General features: G+C 36.3%; 1 protein-coding gene across 6 annotated transcripts in view; it reads right to left on the bottom strand.

Moving 5' to 3' along the window:
- Positions 1–21180, bottom strand: part of VTI1A (vesicle transport through interaction with t-SNAREs 1A) — a 282907-nt gene that overhangs the window by 193253 nt on the left and 68474 nt on the right. The window lies entirely within an intron of this gene.

Here is a 21180-nt window from a genome sequence, read left to right as displayed (position 1 = left end):
CCATCAGTTTAGAAACTGAATGCAAATACAGCAAAGGGATTTTTCCAATAGATCTTTCTTCGTTATGGTACAGGACACATAAGAGAACACTACTGAACTGCAACCTCAATTACAGTGGCCAACAAAATTACCTTTAACCATTAAATTAGAAAATGTTCTTCAGCAATATTCAGTTTAGCATTCTACACCGTCTCCAGGCTGAAGGTGGTCTGCATGTTGAACTTAGTACTGTGTGGGTTATAGTCTTTGTTTGCAGTCTTAACTGGGGATTGCACCTTAGCTACCGTAGTTCAAGCGTAAAAATACTTTGTCTGTAACACTATATACTGTTGCCAGCGACCCTCTAAATCCTTGAACCAACTGTGTCCTCTGGTGTCACAGAAGATAATGCCAATTTATTGCAATGTGTGGCTTTTTTAACTGATTAAAATTAAGCCGTAAACACGTGACAATGGAATTAGCACATTTAGAGAGTCTGTTTTCCCACATCCCATTTTGCGCTAGTGCGGCTGATCCCTGCAACTCTACGCGGGTGCAATTTTAATGACTTCGCTAGGTTTTGATGTTCTTATGAAAAAGCAGTGCTTGGTGTTTGTGGAGAAGGTAGATATGGAAGCTGAGTAGCTGTGATTGGGGACACTGTGACATCGTCTCTGTTTTTCGATAGGATCGGTGTCATTTTCCTCCCCACGATAAGACACCTCACTGACAGAGCCCGATTAGGGAAAATTTTATTATAAAATTCACTTCTATCGAACAAGGATGGAGTGATAAACAGTTCAGCCTCAGGGAAGAAACAGGAAAAGATTTTTCCTCTCTCTCTCCCCCTTTTTTTCTTTTTTTTTTTTTCCATTTAAGAAAAATCCTCACTCCTCGTAGGACTTTTCCCGAAAGTGATTGTGTTTAAGTTAATAAGAATTCCCAAAACGTAGAGATCAAAGACATCTGAATGTTGTTCTAAAAGCAGAAGAGCTGTGTTACTTCACAATTCAAGAATACAATTTTAAAAAAGAAGTAAAAAGTGAGGACTTCTTCTGAATTATGCTTTCTGTCAAACTCATTAAAACCAAGAGTCTTCTGAAAAGGCAGGTTAGGCAATCGTAAGTTTACTTTCCAGTATTCACTTACATTTCTCCCTGGTTAGAAAACTGGCAAACTGCAGGGTAAACAGGGAATGGATGCTTGTGGTCCTCTAATGTTTGAAGATGGACTAACCTCCAAGGAAGAACATAAAACAAATATTGATTTTTTTTTTTTTTTAAATACTAAAACATCTTTGCTTCTGTGTTTGACAGTTCACAGAGGATACCTTTAACCTGGCCTCTAGTGCCATATATGCAATATACTTCTGTACACTAACCAGCACATACATAGTCAGTAAATATTATTATCTCTAGAAGATGGCTTGGGGAACTTTGTGAAAGGAGTACATGGAGCACATGTACACAGAGTAATTCATTCCAGTTCTTATTTTCTTACTTTACATTACCTCACTGAAACACATTCATTAGCTGATTATGAAATAATCAGTGATAAAAAGTCTTTTTTCTACCAAAAAAAAAAAAAGAAAAAGAAACAAACACAATGGAAAAAGAGTCTACTGACGAATATATTTTCAAGCTTTTGCATCTGAGCTGTAACAATGCCATGAACCGAATGGGTTTCTTGGTTGTTTAACAATAAAACTTCGAAAGGAAAAAAAACAGCCGTGAGCACTGCCAGCTCTTTATTTATGTCCAAAACTGAGTCACTACATTGAAACCATTCCCTCAAGATGGTGGCCTCAAAGTTACAGACCCTCCTTAAATGACTTCTAAGCACTTTCAATAAGAACATTACAAATCTGCTGTCAAAGAGAGCCTTAACATACAAGTCCTTCCGGCAATGTTCTAGATTTGCTTTTATTAAATAACAATGGGAGGATGTTTACAAGCAGATATAATTTTCATTAGGCACACTCATCCCCAAATACAGTACACATATGATGCAAACTTCAAATAACTCCAGTAGCAGTTGTAGCCCTGAAGTAAAAACTTGCCAAAAATCCCTGCTTATTTGGCTAACGCATCTTTCTAGAAATTGTATTTACTGTCATCTATGGCCTTATATTAAGCTGAATTTAAGTATTAACTGAAGGGTCTGCTGAAATAAACACAGCAATAAAACTACATTAGACTCAGCCATCAAGACAGAGCTCAGCTCCTGCATTTGCTACTTGACTGAAAGAAGAGATAAAAATGTTATTTAACACTCATGGAATTGCCAAGACAAAACATATGTTCCATCTATCTATAATTTCAAGTTGAGCACACCCTACTTCTAATAATGTACAAATTATTTTGGAAGTCATGACCATACTATCCAGTCTTATCGTGAAATACTAGATTACTATCAAATATTATCACCATGTTTTTTGTACTGTTGATTCAGTTCCATGCTGTGCAGTTCCACACAACCAGTAAAAAAATGGGTTTTCAAAGACGACTGCATTAGAAACAAACATCAGTCTGAAAAAATATGACTAATGAAGGTAAGACAGATCAATCAAAGAGCACGTTGGAATGCCAATACATTTCTTTTTAGCCTTCAAAATGAGATTTTAAACAATGAGTTAGTGATTTCAATATGGGAAGTAGCTGGAGGAAAAAGGTGCGTCATTTGATCAGTGGTCTGCTAGATAGATTTCCTTCAACAACTTCTCAAAAAAACATTTGCTTCCGATTGACTGTAACTGCAGCATAAGAGCTGTTAACAGTGTATTAAACAGAAAAAAAAAATATACAGCTCAACAACACCATCTAAACACGGAGGAATTCTAATTAGGTACAATAAGGCTATTCTCCCCGACAATTTCTTCGCATGTAAATGTCTTTAAACCTGCTTGGAACTTTTTATCTTTTTTGGGCAGTGGCAAAAAAAAAGTCCTACTTGAATAATGCAGACAGCTTACTGTTATGATATCCTCCTTGTGCTGAAGTTGGCTATGAACTTCCCCCCACATGCAGACTGAACAGTGAGCTGACAAGAATGACTGCCAGGAAACAAAGGTGAGATTAGAAAAGAGCATCTTTCTGTTCTGTGTAAATACATGGTGTTGCAGTTTGCAACATAAACCAGTTTTATCTGAACTCCAGTACCCAAGTGAATAATTAAGATCTTCACACAAACACTAGATTTTTTTTCCTGGAATATCCCCAAATAGCAGCATTAACTAGAGGGGACACACTTGAAGTCTCCTGGAAGGAGCAAGTAATTCCCTTTCTGTCCCCAAGACATGTAGCACATGAGTTGCCTGTGTGGATCGGTGTAGCTATAAATACATTTATCTAGAAGAAATAGTCAAACAGTCTTTTCTAAGAGGAGTGTCTGATTGGTTAGCGGAAAATTGATACAGTGAAGTGAAGAATAACTGATAAAGAGATAATCCAGTGTGGCAATGTAGTTCTGCAGCACTGTAGCTCCAGCCTTCATTGGGTGGTGAGTGTAGGGTGATGGAAGAAAAGGACGGGCTTCTGTTGTTTGCATTTGAAGTATGAGGGAGGCATGGTGTGAGCAAACTTCAGATGTGAAGAACAAAAGCCCAGTTTTCCTCTATACCATCTTTAACTATATGATGAAGCCTAAAGCTGAAACACTGCACTATTAGGATCTTTACAGCTGATGTTCTGTTTATCTGGTTTTTCCTCTACAAAGCAGAGATGCAAATACCTGCATGTATTTGTTCAGTGCATGCATAGCTTCATTTTCAGAGAGAGGGTCACTGTATGTGTTCTAACCTGACCTTAATTCATGCTGTAATTTCCCAGACTTTTACAATATATCATGCTCATTATTGGCATAACCAAACATTTCCCAAACAGGCTATATTTAACAAATATTTAAAATTACTTCTGCAAGGATTAAATGTCCACAAATCTTTTCATTTTATATAAATGAATAATTTGGAGAGAAGAATAGTACCTAAGCTGGTGGTGGATCAGAGTATGCCAGTTACCGGAGCACTTAAGCGCCCATTGGCACAGCAAGACTCAAAGACCCGGTAGGTTTCAAAGAAACACTTTTTTTTTTTTTTTCCTTCTAGAACGCTTTGCTTTCTAGTAAAGCTGCAACCACAATGTTCTCTCTCTTAATGCCACCATGAAAAATCAAAACACTTTAAAACAAATTGATGTCCTCTTTAATATAGTCATCACATCATCACAGTACCCTTGCACCCTGCTTGGTGACAACCAGGGGGATGCATACCACACATCTCTCTCTTGCTTGCTCTCTCTTTTTTTTTTTTTAAGGCATTGAAGCGGGCAACAAAGAAGGAGAGAAAGACTGGGAGACACACTCAATTGAGATATTGGCACCTTTGATTGACAAGATCTAATCAGCTTATCTCCACACTAATAAAGTTGATGGCCTGTGGAGCTGGTATATGTCCAGCTTCAAGTGAACTTTCAGTAGCCAAAGCCTCAAGGGCCAGGACTAAGACTGAGCTTATCTAAACTGATTTAAATCAATTCCTAATGGGCTATTTCAATTTGATCAATTTGAAAGGATGGAAACCTGTAACCACTTGACTCAATTGTCTTGATTCATGCTGGCATCACTGGAGATTTGGTCAGAGCCACAAACTATTTATCTACAATTAAACAATGGAGTACAACTGATACACTTGTGAAATTATTTGGCCCTCCTTAAGTTACTGTTCCGTTTATTCCAAATTGGGTGTTTTACAGAGCTACTTCTCTTGTACATGCACTCAATAAAACATTTTGAAGTATGCTACTCCAAAACAAGTAGTGAATGCTACATGCAAAATTCCCTATGCCATAAATATGGACTGAACTGCTTTGCAGCTCTTGAACAATTTGATTTGTTTTTCTAAATTAACAAAGTCCTTTATGTGTTTTGAGGGGCTGCCTGTCCCACCAAAGGTGAGATGGCAGAATGGAACACTAAGATAGGAATGATTTGAGCATTCAGATAGATTTCATTCATTATGAGCAGAATTAAACAATTTACTTCTGAAGTTGTTGAAATTAATTTTGCAAAGCTCAGTGCACTTTCAACTCCAGAGTAACATGTCAAGGAAACATATGTGGCTATATGTATTACGTTATACTGTGAAAAAGGCTTGCTTCTTCCCTCAGGGTAAATAATTTCTTTTATGAACTCAAAAAATTTCATAGCATCGAAGTGCATCTACATAAAATAATTTCTGAATTAAGAACTCTGTTATTCATATAAACAAAGTAATATGTTTAGGAAAACATGGTAATATTATAAAAAGGGAAACATCTTAAGAGGTGGAACCATACGCTTATATGTACATTACAGATTTGCCAAAGCATGAGCAGTGAAACCAGGTATCAGTAAAGTATTTTTCAGTCAATAGCACACATGAACACCATAGGAATGTCTTGTGTTTATTAATAGAGGTAATTTAAGCACTTTCCAAAGGAAGAGTTTTTTGGTATTAATGCTAGATTACAAAAAACCCTGAGCAATATTTTCATTCAGATTGCTGTTTTCAAGCTGTAATTGCTTTATACAAAATCCACTCTAGTGTTATCACTCAATATCATCTTCACTGCTGTACATCTGAAGATAATTTTGCAATAAAACTTAATTGATAGAGCTTATTTTTCACTAATCTCCTAATATAGAAAAATGAAAAAGTACTAACAGTATGTATTATAAGCTATGACCCTCACAGTGCAGCATATTTCTAGTTTATCAAACTAAAATAGATCCATTTTATGGAATCAAATATTTTATATACTTTAATAACGCAGAGACTTTTTCCCAAAATAGGAAGTAAATGGAAAATTCCCTTAATAGAGCAAAATGTGGAGAGTAAAAGTAATTCACAAAGAGGCTAAGCAGAACATCTCATCTCATAATGTTACTATCTTGTGCTCCAATGACCATTAGTGCAAAATCTCAAAATGTTTCAATTATAGAAATCAGTAACTCTGCCGTCAGTGACATCTATTGAGAAGTTAAATTCAGTGATTTTATAGTTATAAACTGAACTCCTTCTGACATACCACATAAGCTGGATTCTGAACAAGACTTTTTAAAAATTAAAACATTGTGAATTATATTATATTTCCTTCTCTTTTGGGTAAGGTAGACCTAGTATCAGTCCTAAGAGCATCTCATCAGTTAAGTAAACAGTTCTAGTGATTACAGAGAATATTAAAAGGGAAAATAAAGCATTAGGTGTTCGTAGCAGAGGACTGGGAGTTTGAATTCATAAGGCTTTTTCTTGAATTCCAGTACACCTTAAAGACAATGCTTCCAGAGCAGAGAATTCACCAGGTGCCAGACAGCCATTAAGGCACCATGAGAACTGTCACCGGCACCATCTTCTGTAATCCTGAGACCTGGGGTCATGTTAAGATCCAGGCACTATAGCACAGTCTTCCTGAGCAGACTAGACAACTTCCAGGTTGAAAAATAAGTGGTCTGCAGAGTCAAGGAGCCACATTTGGCTCAGAATCAAGAGTTTGTCTGGTTGCCCCAGACTTTTATTCCCAGTTCTACTACTAAAATTCTGATAGACCATGGACAATTTGGCACTTTGAATACCTGGGTCCTGCTTTGCAATCTGTGTGGGCTGAAAAGAGATAATCCTAAACTGTAAAACTGACATGATCTCTCTACAACTGCAGTGTGACTATGAACTTTTCATCCTCCCCACATCTGCCACCTTCCCACAGCACTTCTGTTTCGGTCTTTTGTAGAAGGATCCAAACTCCTTGGTTACTCAAAGATGACTCAAAACATCACAGAGAAGCGGGGAAATGGCCTCAAGTTGCGCCAGGGGAGGTTTAGATTGGACATGAGGAAAAATGTCTTTCCTGAAAGAGTGGTTAAACATTGGAAGAGGCTGCCCAGGGAAGTGGTTGAGTCCCCATCCCTGGAGGTATTTAAAAGACGAGTAGATGAGGCGCTTAGGGACATGGTTTAGTGGACATGGTGGTGTTGGGTTGACGGCTGGACTCAATGATCTTAGAGGTCTTTTCCAACCTCAATGATCCTATGATTCTACGATTCTATGAAACTGTTCTTACTATTTGGGATGGCTTATAGATACCGCCCTTCCTGACCATTCAGGACTTCTTCTGTAAGACAGAAAAGATACTGCATAATCACCACAAACATCTTTCCAGATCTGCATTGGCCTTATTTATCTGAACCTCAGAGATTAATCTAGCTTGGTGCTGCCTTTTTTTTTTTTTAATTTAACCTCATTATGCTTTGGTCTGCCTATCTACAGAATGAGTATAATATCATTGACTCTGTCTCTCAAGAGGATAACATGGATGCACAAACGAAGTTCTGGGAGTTTATGATATTAAAGGGCAAAACCATATAGCCATCGAACTGGCAAAAAACCTGCACTTCAGTTACTGTAAAAATTAAACTACTGCCTTATTTTTGCATTTGAATAACTCTTACGCTGTCATTTAATGAAGGAAAAGTTTTCTAAACATAGCAATCAGTTTGCCAAGATCACTGCAGATGTATCAGACAGAATTAATGACTGTAAAAGGCTGACAGACTTGTGCTTTGTCTTCTGTGAATGAAAACACTACTCTCCAGACCAGATAAAAATCATCCTCTGCCTTTTTTGGCAGTCAGATCATAACAAGGCCAAAGTAATATTAAATCATTTATGAGGTTTTTAAGTTTAAATATCAAAGTGATATATATGCAGAAGAACTGTTATGACATTTGAATTTCAGCAATAGGCATTTTTTAGGCATTTCAAACTATGTAAAACCTGACATTTCAGTGTTTATATACAAAACCTGCTATGATACAAAACAACACCTCTCCACCAATACTTTGTCATTTAAAACTTTTTTCTTTGTTATGTAGTCACTTAGTTATATTTCAGCCTGCTGCAGAGCAGATTCTTGCCTAGAAACCTGTCATCCTTATGCAAATAGGAAAAATCTACTGTATATTAATTATGATTTTTATACTGATCACTTTCAGTCTCTTCATTTCCAATAGTTGGTCTTTCATCCCCCTTATTATTCATGTAGAAATGTTCTCTTGGCAGCTAAAATACAGTACTGTTATGCAATGTTTTGATGAAGTGCACCAGAGAAAATGACATGAACTGGACTACCCAAAAAAGGAAAACACCACAGGTGATATACAACCGCTCAGGGTATTATTTTCATGAGGTATGGGAAGGAACATGTACTGCTCATCATTTATTCCATAATGTATAACGCCTGTCTCCCTAGCCTTCTAACAGCCAGGACTGAAGTGTTTTGACATGATGATCTCTAGGTGGAAATACTGAAGGCATTAAAATATAGATATAAATAGGTGATAATGAAGAACAAAATGTGTACCATTTTCTTGCAGTCACAGTTTGCAAATTAACAAGCTGCTATTGATTTTTCTTTGAGGTCAATAACAGCATTTATTGATCTGAGAAGTTAATACTCACTGAGGTCAATATTATATCTCGGGGGTCAACAAATCTGGATACTGACTTCTATTTCCTGTCCATATATAAATATTACATAGGCAAAATGGGCGAATTTAATCTTTGGAGATAAGAAAGCACTGTATTTGATACAGTACAAAAAACCAAAACCATCAAAAGTTAAGAATAGAGTCTACTTGGATCATTTTCAAACACTCAGAACCTTCTATTAATCTAGAAGTACTGGCTTCATGAACTATATCTTCAGTTCTGAACGTAATGTCTCCCAACTACAGAATGGCCATTCATGGTGTTATTTCCCAATGCCAAAAACGAATCCATTTTAGAGGCTACCCAATATCAAGTGGACATTAACATATTTTACAAAATTAAAATAAAGCTCATAGGAAAAGAAGGAGCCAAATAACAGTTGTGGACTTTCTGATTTTTCTTATGCCTCATTCTTTCCAACATGATCTTCAGCAAAATCAAAAGAAACATTCCTACTGCCTTCATTCAACTCCGGATCAGGCCCTTGTAAAATCACGCTAAGTTTTCTTCTGATTTGTAGTTTGTTACTCAAGCATTCACACGTCTAAAGAAAAACCAGAAGTGAGCAATTAGTCTCCTGATAATTTACACTGACAAATACCAATGAAGCTCTGAGTGTACTCTTGGAAAACGGCCGGGAAGGAAATAAGTTTCAGGAAATGCCAAGCCCATACAGGTATTTTTGCAGCTAGATACTCCATTATTACAAATGGTCAATAACATAACATCTCAAAATACGGAAGTTACGTATTAGATCTCTAAAGAATTGTATTTGCGTGAAGAGATGCTATTAAACTTATGGCACAAACAAGGCACAGTGTGCACATTACTGGCAAGCATTTAAAATGGCTAACAAGGATACTACATAACTAATAATATTTAGCACATTTGCAGAACTTTACAATTTAAGAACTTTTTATGATTGTCATTATGCAAAGCAGAAAATGTTATGAACAAGCTGTAACAGAAAGACTGATACTCCACAAATTGTACAGAACTACAACTATTAATACTCAGACTCCAAACCTGTGTTGTAGATATGAGAGAAAACACAGGTCATCTGGTTTTTGGCAACAGTACCTTTCTTTGAGTATTTGAGCAAGCAAAGATTCAACACAACAGGACACAATATAAAGCTATTTCCAGTGTTAATTCAATATTTTACCTGCCCATATCAAAATTTTGCTTCAAGTTTCATAAATTTACAAGGCAAATATTCAAACATTCATTTGCTACTAAAACACAGTAGTTCCCAGACAAAATGTATATATAATGGTGCAAGTGTGTTATGCAGAGCATTACAGATGAATAAAAGGTCCTATTTGTTATGAATGTTCTAAGCTTTTTTTAAAGAAATATGATTATGCAAATAACTATGTAACTAAGAGGAAAATGAAGTAAAATAGTAAGCATTGCTCTTTACAAACATACAGAAATACACATTTGATTTAATTTAGCAGTAAAAACCTGCAATTAAATAACTGCAGTCACTTTTATTTTGGACCACTAGTTTAAATTATTTTCTTAGTGAAACACTCACTCTGTTGGCATAGCCATTAAAACATGGCAATTTCCACCAAAGGAAAACCTTTCAAACTTAATTTTGTCCTTTCTGGGTAGTCAGGAGGATATGCCATACCGCCATATATTTCTTTAAGGGCTGTGTAGCTTATGCAATATTCTTCTTATTTGTTATGTGATTTTTTTTTTTTTAATTTGAATTTGAAGCAACTTGCTTGGAAAAAGGAGGTTAAAAACATTATTTTGTTGTTGTAGTAGCTGAATAAAACAAATCAAAAAATGTCATCAACATGGGGAAAACAGTAAAGTTTATCCAAGCATATTTTACGTTTACAAATGGTGAATTTATTCTACAAATAATAGTGTCATTTTCATTTCTGTGGGCCAGATTTTTAGAAGTATTTATAAGTGTTTTCTCCAAAGATGGAGTTAAGTGCCTACAATTACTTCAGAAAATGGTAAAGCAGGTCTATAATCAAGTATCGTTTTCTTCCATCTGATTTAGGTACCTTACCTAATTAATTCAGAAAAAGACAGTAAATCCTAACTGCAGCTCCATAATTTATTATATCTGATCCTGAATCCCAATTTTTTTTTTTTTTACTGAATTAAGTTTCATCATGTCCCACTTTTATATGAACTTAAAACCATAGATCGGACTTGCTCATTTTATAACAATTAATCTACTTCTTAACTCACCGTGAATCAGTCTAAGAAAGTAACATTTTTTTCTGCATCTGCTGGGTTATTTAACATCTAAAATAATTAATAACTTTTCAGCACAATAAACTGGAATGACAAAAATTAGGGACAGTGTTAAAATTAACATTTATTAGAAATACTTATGGTTAACACTTAATCTAGTACATGACATATTTATAAAGCTTATGCTGATGCTAGAATTTTTGTTGTGTAGAATATTTTACGATGAATGCAATAAAAAACCCTCCACTTGACTCATTAACATTTGAGCAAGACTCTGACTCACCGTTTTAAACTAATTTAAGAAAATATCATAGTTTCTAGACTGGATTTAAAATACATCCTCACCATAAAATTGAACGCAGTTAATTTTTTAAAATTAAAATAATGAAAAAAAAAATCTATGTGGTATCTACATTTCATTCTTAACGCTTCTCTACTTGCTAATTCACTACTGAAAATACAGCACTAAAACAGCACAACTTCAATACGGACTAAAGCAAATAAACCAGTCATTTGCACAAAATTTCTCAAGATGGCGTTCCAGCCAATTATTGTAGCTGTCAAGTGCAAAGACATTCAACACATGGAAATCTTACAACACTCAATTATAAAAATCCAATGAGTATTTTCAAGAAACATGTAATAAAACCAAAGAATTATTGCATCTATGTGAATAATGAAAAAAGCAAAGACTGCACCATTCTCTTCATCTAACCGTTTTGCACATTGTCTGTCTAGATCCTGCAAGAGACCTAAACAGGAACCAAATCCCCAAATACATGAACGCTTTCCAAAATCTTCACATTTATAAAGTCACAGAGGCCATAAAATATGGAAAAGTTCATCATAGTAGAGACCAGCCAAGTAGATATGAGATTACCTTGGCACCAATGTTTATCTTTCCAAGATACACAATGTAAATTGTGTGATTTATTTCACAACAATTAGCTACTTATGATACCTAGATTCAGACATCACTGCACTGAGCTTGACCTCAGTACACACTCATGGAAACATGTTCTTATCTTACAAACTTTTTTGGAAACGTACTGAGCAAAATAGACAACCTCTCTTCCCCAGCAGGCACATGAAGGCATGTGCACACCCACCCTTACAATTCAATATGTAAATATGTATGCTCTGCTAATAACTGGGCATGTTTACAACCATGAGCATTTATTACAATTGTGATGATTCGGTCAAGAGCATAAAATTTCATATAAAATTTTACATTTACATTTTTGGAGCTAGTGAAGTAATATGAGGTAAATATTAGCAAATGGCAGAAAACCAAACACAAGGTGATACACAGCTGATGCTGGAAATTAATAGTGAGGGAAGAGTTGGCAAAATATGGAAGGAACACAAAATCACAGAATCTGTAGAACGACCCTCCATTGAACTAGATAAGTTACTACAAAGAAAACAAAAAGGCACTCTTGAGCCAAGAAAAGATGTAGAGAAACAAGAATGGACAGACTTGTGTAAGTGGCCTAGATTGACTGATATAAAATTGTGAAACTGTAGTTTACAAAGCCATGAACAGCAATTTTGTGGGTCTACAGTTCCTTACAGCAGCTGGTAGCAAATAACTAGCGGTAGTTTCTCAAAACAAGGCTGTAACAACTCAAAGAAAATTATTGTGTTAGTTTAGAAAGAAAACTGGTACTGCAGATCAGCAGTTGCACTCACTCGGACATGAAATCAAGCTAGAAAGTAAAGAGCTTCCTACATTCAACTCCTGACTCTTTCTGTAAGAATGGCATTAATTTCAATTTTACAATGTATACATCTACTTAGTAATCAAGTAAAATTCATATTACGGGCTATTGGGCCGAGATAAGTCTCATCGTTGAAAAGCGAGAGTACAAAAAAAATCTAACTGAAAAACAACGAAGTTTTGATTTAAAAATAGAGACTTGGATGGCCAGTATTACTTGCAAAAATCAGAGGTTTTTGTCCTCACCTGACACACATTACACAAGCAGACATTTCAACTGCAACTGAACTAAGTTTCCATAAAGTTCAGTACTTAAACAAATTTGCATGTTTGTACATGCAACATTTTGGTAACTTTTTGGACTACAAATGCCAGATATTACAGGAGAAAATATATTTTATAAGCAGGGTAAGAAAATCATTAACATAAAATACTATGATACGACTTAAACTAGATTAAGAAATAATATCTAGATAAACTGCTCTTCAATCAGTCCATACCAGGGTGAGAACAATGTTTTTAAATCATCTGCTTCGACGTCTCACTTCAGGACAGAAGTTTGAGCTTTTCTCCCTCCATATTTCTACCAGAAAAAAAAAGGTATTTGTGTAACTATAACTCTTCAGTCCTAAGTTGTAAAAGGGCAAAATACTGCACTTGAAAGATGATCTACCATGAAAACCCTTTTGATATTGACTTTAACTAGAAAAGTATGTTCGATACAAATAAATTTTTTAATGTTAAACTTTGTTCTGTAGCGCAATTGGAGGAAAACACTGTTAGCCTGACAGGAAGTAGAGGTAGAAGGCTTCAAATAAAAAATATAAAAAAACCCTAGGGTGTATTTTATTTTGTCAAGTCTAAGCTCATCAACTTTTCTTCTTGATGTAAGTTGTATACAGAGCCTTTGCCCAACAAGACCCCATGCTGTGCAAATTCAGTCATGCCCAAGTAGTGAAAAATCTGTTTAAAAACTATTGAAAATCATGTTGTTTACTTAGGCACCCAAAATAACTCACCAAAGTCTGATTTTTTATGAAATATACAGCTTATGTTCTGTGGACAATGAAATCACCAAATAAAGCCATTAAATTAGCAGGACATTAATATATTTGAAGGTCAAAAGGTGGACTTGTAATTCTATTCAGCTCGTTTAAAGATTGTAACAGACTGACTGTCATTGCCAAGCCAGTATCACTTCGAATCAATTCATTTCACTTGGTGAAAGTTCAAAAGAAGTGGTTGTGGTATACGACGTGAGGAAGAGAAGAAATCACGGGGAAAAGGGAAGAGTGTCTAGGGACAATATACGAGGATTTGAATTCTACCCATTGAAGACTAACCAGCAGTTCCCAACTATCTGAAACTTTTTGGACAAGTTCTCTACAACTCTTTTTTTCTCAGGGAGAATATGAAACCTGACCAAGAGAGTTTCTCTGGCCAACACAAGTTGAACGTCTCTTTGCTATAGGCATGACTTCACATTCTTTGTCCACCTATCGCAATGCGTTGTCTGGACTTTAGAAGACAACCAGAGTATGTTAGATACAATTCTGACATCTCTCTGTGACACCTAAGCACAGTGGCTGAGAGTGTTGTGCAAATGAGGAAAGAGAATACATATATATGGAGGAAAGACAAACTGGTGGCTTTTTCCATTATCCCTTTGCCAAACCAAAGTAGTTTGTAGAGTTTACTTGGACTGCTGGAAACAAAAGGTATTATTTATTTATCTTTTTGTTTTTATCCTTCTTCCCCTTATTTGTCTTACTTGCTCAGAACTGGACAACAAACTCCGAAATGTTATCACAGGGGGGAAACCTCCCTGAGGCTAAATAATTTCAAAATTGAAAGAAGCAGGTAATGTAACTCCAGACCAAAAAATATAACCACATAGCTCGACTTGAAACCTTCACGTTTTTATTACAACACAAGTCTTCAAAAGCTTTGCTATGGATTTAGAAATAAGCTAAAATGAATACCTTCATCAATAAATACCATCTTACACATTAGAGAAAGAGGGTCAGCACCAAAGATTACATTGAAATGCTGTTTTCAGTGATTCAGTAAGAGGTTATTTCCTGTAGAACTGTACTGTTACACAGTAGAGGTGGTCCAATACAATGCTTGTAAAATAACGTTTTAAAAGGTATCTTCTGAGTTCAGTCCATAATTCAGATATTAATATTATTCACAAATATTCTGTGACAAGTGCAAGGTAATTGTGGAAAAACATACAGATTTCAGCCTATATGATTATTTGCCCAGAATGCACATGGGAAGTACTTAAGCATAAGTAGTGATATCTGAAACAAAATGTTTCCATCATTCTAGCACGGAATAAAAATCCACAATCTGAACACTGTTTTACTAGATATAATACAGTATCTTTAAACAGTTATCACAATGTTTTGCTCATCCAAAAATCAGTCTTAAACAAACTTATTTCAACTGGATGCCAGTTCCTAACAAGTCTGAATTTGAGTTGTCCCGTCGCACAATAACGAATTCCTGCACATCAGTGAACATTAAAATAACCTGGGACTTCTCCCAGAACAGGCGACAAAATGGCCAAATTTGGATCACTGTTTTTCCTACTATACCTTAGCAAATCTGTACTACTGAACAGATTTGACATTCCTTATTTGCTGCATTAATGGTATAATCCCAAACCTACTGAGGTGAAAGGAAAAATAAGCATTCATTGCATTGGAATTCCAGTTGAAAGGTGCTGAGTACCCAAAAGATAAGCTTTTAACAGAAATGGTCTTACAACACTGCATAGACTGTGAAAAACTCTACAAAACAAGTTTTTCTCATCTCTTCAAAAAAAGTAGTTGGAAAAGTATTTTTTTTTTTGGTACTCTGAAGTAGTTAGAGGACAGTACTTAAATAATGAAAATTCACCACTTGTTTACTTTTTGGTAAGCACTTTATGTAGTTGCAAATACATGAACATACTCAAAAAATCTGTATCCTGCATTTGAGACAACACACACAAATGCAGAGGGCCACTGAGCAGAGAGAACAGACTTTGAACACTACTAGACAAGGTTAGGTGGGTTACTGGGTAAACTTTTTATGACCACAAACATGCAAGGCCCACACTACTGTTGAATCAAATCTTTAAGAGGAAACACAGAGCTAAGGAAAATGGGGATGGTGCCAGAATTTGAATAAATATGTGCAGGAGTATCTGGATAGAGACAAAGTATTAAAGAGAAATCTGGAGCTAGAAATAGGAAGGTCAGAGCTAGGAAGGCTGGTGAGAGGGAGGAAAGGAGGACGGGAGGGCCAGGAGGGAGGTGGTGGCAGATATGAAGCCGGAGGGAGCAGCTTGGTGACTGGACAAGCAGCGAACCAGCAAGGTGTAAAAAGCACTTTGCTGGTATCAACAACTGCACGGTAAAACACTAAGGAATGGAAACCGAGTAGTTTGGTCTCTCCATGCCCTCTCGATGCTGCTTCTGACTGTTTGTTACAAGGCAGCAGCACTACCCGAACATGTTTCCCCCCGGCATGACCGTGGAGCTGGGATACTCCTGAGGCCTGACATCCTCAGAAACAAAAATCTTTCCCTATTTCTTCCTCCTCCCCGCTTTAAAGCCCGGACTACGAAGAAGGGCAGAGGGCTTAGAGATGTAGGAATGCAATATGCCACTTCAAAATGAATTTCTGAAACAATAAACAGATTTTAATAGAAATCAGCCAGCAAAGAAAAAAATTATATATGAAACATGAAATACTGTTGCTAGCAGAAGAAACAGGGATCATGAAAAAGCGCTCTCTGATGGTGACTGGAAACTGCATAAAAACTCATTTCACTGTAGAAACTTTGGATTAAGATTTCAGTAGAAAGATGTTCTGGCATATCAAAGAAACACGTGAGGAGGAGATATTGGTATATGCTCCAGAACTCAGAAGCCCTCTTTCTCTAATGAAAGGTTTTACATACAGTATTCACATATACATGTATGAATAATTCATTAGAGATAAAATAGGTGGATATTAAGTGTAAATATCTGGGACAGGAATAGACTTTTTTTTATTTAAAGCAAGGGGCACTAGAAGCAAGGTCCTGATTTTCAAATCCTTGTTTCCATTTCCATACTCTTAAGTTATTTGGAGCTCAAATGTAATTGGAATATGCATGCACCTGAAGACAGAACAGGGGTGTGAAGGTCCAAGTGATATTAACTAATGCAAGCAAATTACTAAGTATACAAAATTACAAAAGAAGCAACACCCTTTCCACTAGTCTAATGTAGCCCTACATGTATGAACATTAGGGTTTGTTATTTTGTTAAATTAACATTGGATGTTAGAGCCATTTAAATTTTTTCTAACCTGAGCAAACACTTTTTAGTTTGATCATAGCAACGCTTACTATATTGTCTACCTGAAAAGCCAGGTAGACAATATAGTAAGCCACAGTAATGGAACGGAATCAGTTTAATGGATATACTCATTTTAATTTTTATGGTTTCACATATTTTATGTCAGCACTGGTGTGCATCTCATTTATGACATCTGAACAGCACAAGCACCCCCTGAAATATGGAGGGAGAAGGTCCTTCAGGGAGGTGCCTGGGGTTCAGGTTGTTCCATCAGTAAAGGAGTCAGGAATCCAAATGTGTGGCATGCTGCTGTGGACAATGCGCTAGTACCTCAAATTCCATTACCCACATCCAGGAAGACACCTACTGGAGTTGTTTTAAAATAGTTCCCTATTCATGCTAAAGTCATTGAACTTGAAGACTCCTGCCTTCAGGACCCCTCTATAAACATTTCTTAACACATTTTCACTGATCCATTCACTGTACTTTCACTCAATTCTGCATCCAGATAAGACAGTAACTACTATTATTTCATAAAGAAGTAAAAACACCTCTTTGTCTAACGAGATTCTCAATTGCTTTCCACCTAGAAGGCTGCCAATACTTTGAGGCAGGTCTAACCATCTGCCTGTCAGCTAGGCTACCACTACATTACATTATATACTTACGGCTCAGTCCAGAAAGGGAGGTTTGTCTGTAGTTCATTACAACAGGTGAAAGCCACTGAAATTTGCTTGGATCCCTTAGTACCAAGAATTACTCATGTCACACAAGGGTAGGAAATAGGCTGTTGTGTCTCTTGCTCAGAGATATTTCTCCTTTAACTATTTCAGAATTACATACTCCTGGGATTCCCAAAGAGTAATGAGGTTTGGAAAAAAAAAATTAAGCAACCTAAAGTCGAGATTCAGAAGGATTTTCTGTAAATGGAACAAGAGAGTTTTCCTTCCTTTGATTTCTTTTCTTTAAAACATCATGTTTACATATCACAAAAGGGATATAAAAACAGAAGCCAAGACAAAATTTTAAGATTCGGTGCAAAGAATGGATCCATTACCCACAAACTACAAACTCATCTAGTAGCACAGATATTTCAGAGAGATTCAGAGCCACAGCATAATATCCAATAATCATCACTCACAGAGGCAAGCTCAACACTTGTTCTCAAATTACATGTACTGAAAGCTATAGAAATATCTAAGGTTCATGAAGGGAAAAAAAAAAAATAAAAAGTACTTGCAACGTAGTTTTGCCATGAAAGCCTGGACAACATTCAATGGTTGGATCTCTCTCTTACATTGTCATGAAACAAGGTGAAGTCTGTATTATATAAACACCAGGATTTTTTTCCCTAGAAAGTATCTGGCAGTTGAGAAGAACTTGCTGAAAGCAATTCAACTGCAGATTACAATGGTCCTCTACAACAAGGTTTGCTCTTCTTCTCCTTGACAGTGTTTTACATTTGCATGCCAATTTTATCTCTGAAGATGAATGAAGCATTTTGAACTATTCCTTATTCAAAATACTCCTGTCTGAGCAAACATATCTAAGACTTGACAAAGAAGGGGATACCTTACTACGTTACACTCTGCAGGCAAAATAAGGAAGTTCTAGAATTCAATTTGATGCTGTGGAAATCCGAGCACAGGGAGCGGAATTAGGAAATCTCTCCCTCCAAAACAGGAAGAATTTTGTGATTAATCAGGATTAATTCAACGGACTCTCCTTTTGACTGAAACCAGCAATTTTCATACGTTTTTAAAAATCTTTCTCATATTCTGAGGCTATATGGTCAGACTAAATGATCTGAAATTAAGAATACTGAGCTCTAGCGTCATAAGTATGAGTGGTGTTGGAAATGCCTACTAACAAGGCTGTAAACTTGCTTCTCTGTTCCTTACCAGCAAAGCAGATGATAACATAAAACCAGAAAAATAACAACACAAAATATTTTTTTAAACAATATTTTGATTAAAAAAAAAGCAGATGAGTGCACTTTGCAGTGTTATCAGCCATTATTAACATTTCCCCTACTTGGTACAAACAACGGAGACCTTCAAGATTGAAACAGCCAGTGGTTTCCCTGTATGTCCCGAGACATTTCCCTCATATGTGTTTGTGCCATACATCTCAGGCAATTAAAATGCAAATGCTCTGATGAACTTTCTGGTCTACCAAATAAGCTACTCAAATGCCTGTTAAATTTGCAACATACTCCTATGAATATTTAGAATAACGTTCTTCTCTTTACAGTAGGCCTTGAGTACTACAGAACTAGTTACCAGATACTAAAGGCTTTGCTTAGTCCTTCAGGAGGTTTCTGCATAGATTTAAGCATCCTCAGTATCAACAAATGATAGCCAACAAACTATGAAAGCCTGACAGTCAGTGTTGGATTGTGTCTTAGAGATGGTGACATAAGTGGCATCCTGTTCAGACACCACTGAAGCCCATGAATCAATGGCACTGCTCAAAGACAGAAGTCAGACCTTCCAACAGATCTCAGCTTGTATGAACAACTGTACATAAGATGAAAGGGCTTATCAATTTAAAGATGCAAACAGGAAAAAAGCATCCAATTTATCATGGTAAGTTTCAGGAATGGTAATGTGAAATTGCATTAAATTAGTTATGTGATGTCAGATTAATCCTTAGATGATCACAGGGGCAGGTTAAAATAGTATATGTATTTTTGCTGATTAAGGTAATAAGAAAGACACAAATGTGACTTATTCCAGAGGTGAAAATCATCCAGCTTCATTACAATAAGCAACATACATATCTGTGATTGTGAAAAGACACCACATAAATAAAGTAGAATAGATACTTAAGGGTTGTCACCTCCACCTCCTCCTCCTCCTCACAGAATCACAGAATGGCTGAGGTGGGAAGGGACCTCTTGAGATCATCTAGTCCAAGACCCTGCTCAAGCAGAGTCACCTAGAGCCAGGACCATGCCCACCTGGATTTTTAATATCTTCACAGATAGAGACTCCACAATCGCTTTGGGCTACCTATTTCAGTGTTTGGCCATTCCCACAGTAAATGGTTTTTTTTGTGTGTTCTGATGGAATTTCACAGGTTTCAATTTGTGCCCATTGCCTCTTGTCCTGTCACTGGGCATTACTGAGAAGAGTCTGGCTCCCTCTTCTTTATTCCATCCCATCAGCTATTTATACACATTGATAAGCTCACCCTGAGCCTTCTCTTCTCCAGGTTGAGCAGTGTCAGCTTTCTCAGCCTCTCCTCACATGAAAGATGCTCCAGTATCTTAATTCTCTTCATGGCCCTTTGCTGGACTCAGTCCAGTAAGCCAATGCCTTTCTTGTACCGGGGAGCCCAGACCTGGAAACAGCACTCCAGATGTGGCCTCAACAGTGCTGTGTAGAGAAGATCTTTATGCAACAAAAGTAATAATCAAGGCAAGGCAGCGTCTGAGGAGTCAACTCAACAATGAACTGAAACTCCAAAATGGCCTATTTTATTATGACCCCTCAACACAGAATGATCATACAGTAACTCCAAAAGTAAGTTCTTTCATAGCACTGAATTAATCTAAATTCACTCATACCTGGAATCATCATGATCCATGCCAGGAACTAAATATAATTAATCCGTTTCCATAAAAATCTTCTGCAAAAATCTACATTATAATGAAGTCAATATTTCCAAAGTCATCATCTCCAAATTATTTAATATTAATATGTCATATAATATGACACTACTATGCTACACTACTAGTCTTCACAGAGTTTAGGGAACAAGAAATATATATAAAACTGCTCAAGATGAAAAGACAGACACAAAGATGGGGTGAATTAGTGTGACTTTATGGAATTCAATGCAGTTTCACCTGGTTTTGATACCGAAAGACACTCCTTCCTTATAAATATCCATTTGCACGCGAACCATATTTCTGAGAGATCACCATGGAGATATGCAATGGAAGTTAACATGGTCATCATCTCTATAAAAAAAATTCCACATGGAGTAGAAAAGGATATAAGGTAACTCTTCCCCAAAAGGATCAGTCTGAATTTTTATATACTCTTTCTTTGTGAAAGATCCAGGCTCAACTAAAGCAGATCAGGAACCATTTCTGACCAGTTTAAAATAGTCCTTCTGAAAAAAAAAAAGTTATGACCATTGACAGAACAGACCTGAAAATCTGCAGGAAAGCAAACTTAATTGCTATCATACGTCCATCTCTACTAACGTGTCATCCTCTGGCATAAGAGAATTAATTCTCCTCGTCCCCTCCAAAATCTACACTGTATGTTCCATACATCCATTTCATTATTGTGCACAAGCACGAAGCCCAGAATAATTAAAATGCAGGCACTTTAGTAATACCATTCATTTAACATAGCCATATTTAACTCTACAAGGGTTCAACTTAA

Source organism: Aptenodytes patagonicus, chromosome 5 (assembly GCF_965638725.1).
Source record: "Aptenodytes patagonicus chromosome 5, bAptPat1.pri.cur, whole genome shotgun sequence".
Classification (NCBI taxonomy): domain Eukaryota; kingdom Metazoa; phylum Chordata; class Aves; order Sphenisciformes; family Spheniscidae; genus Aptenodytes; species Aptenodytes patagonicus.
Note: the sequence above shows the minus strand (reverse complement) of the source record. Positions and strands in the feature narration are given on the sequence as shown.